Genomic DNA, 1,041 nt, shown 5'->3' on the forward strand with positions numbered 1-1,041 from the left:
CGGGGCATTAACCCTTTATTCAAGAAGCTGAGAACTCAGTTTAACGATGGAAAAATGTATCTGTCGTGCTTTGAAGACAGTAGTGAACAAATAAAACATACGATGGCACTGATACAAAGAAAAATATCGAACCTATCTGCTATCTTAGACAAACTTTCCTCGACTGCTCGCTTCATCACGGAGAAATATGAGGAACGACTGTGAATGTAGAGTCAACGGTGACGTAGCGCAGAGTGAGTGTGAGAAATGATGATAATAATAAAAACGCAAATTTTCTGATTTTTGTGTGTGTATTGTTTTGGTGGATATTATCTTAAGCGGTAGCATCCCAGGCCCTTTGAAGTAACCGTGAGTATGGGGAATAAAAATGGTGTAGTCTCTAATCAAGATGACTACTCATTGCCAAAGCCCCATATAAATACGAGCCCCCTCAGTGTTCGGAATTAGACGCTTAGCTACAGTTTTTCCTACAGGTTGGGAAAAGGTGACACAGAGGACACATTCTGCTGCAGACAAAAATGAGCACTCAGTTACAACTTTATCTCACAGCACTCTATCTTCGCAGTGATAGGCCACCCTACATCTGCTTAGTTTCTGTCCACCCTACATCTACTTGATTTTTAAAGTGATGATGTCACTGCAGTTCTAAGCTCTGATTGGTTACTGACAAAGAAGAGGAAGAAGAGGGACATATAAGCAAAAACAATCTGGGAAAATAAAATAAACACCAAGCCTTTGATTTTCAAATAGTACATCGTATTTATTAAAAGAAAAACAAAACATATCATATTACTTGTATCATATAACTAGAAGTATTTTATCATGTGTAGCATTGAGATTACTATTGTATCATGAGAGCACATTGCATTTTCATCCTTTGTGGACTTCCACGAGCACTAGTTAGCTGATTGACGATTGGGCCACTAGGCTCTTATGCCGCCAAGGCTGTGTCTGCACCTTCTTGACGTGACCTTTGGCTTTGCGGCATAAAAATCTGACCCATATGTTGAAAATTGTTAATCCAGCACCTTCCTCTACTGC

Source organism: Branchiostoma floridae, chromosome 1 (genome assembly GCF_000003815.2).
Source record: "Branchiostoma floridae strain S238N-H82 chromosome 1, Bfl_VNyyK, whole genome shotgun sequence".
NCBI lineage: Eukaryota > Metazoa > Chordata > Leptocardii > Amphioxiformes > Branchiostomatidae > Branchiostoma > Branchiostoma floridae.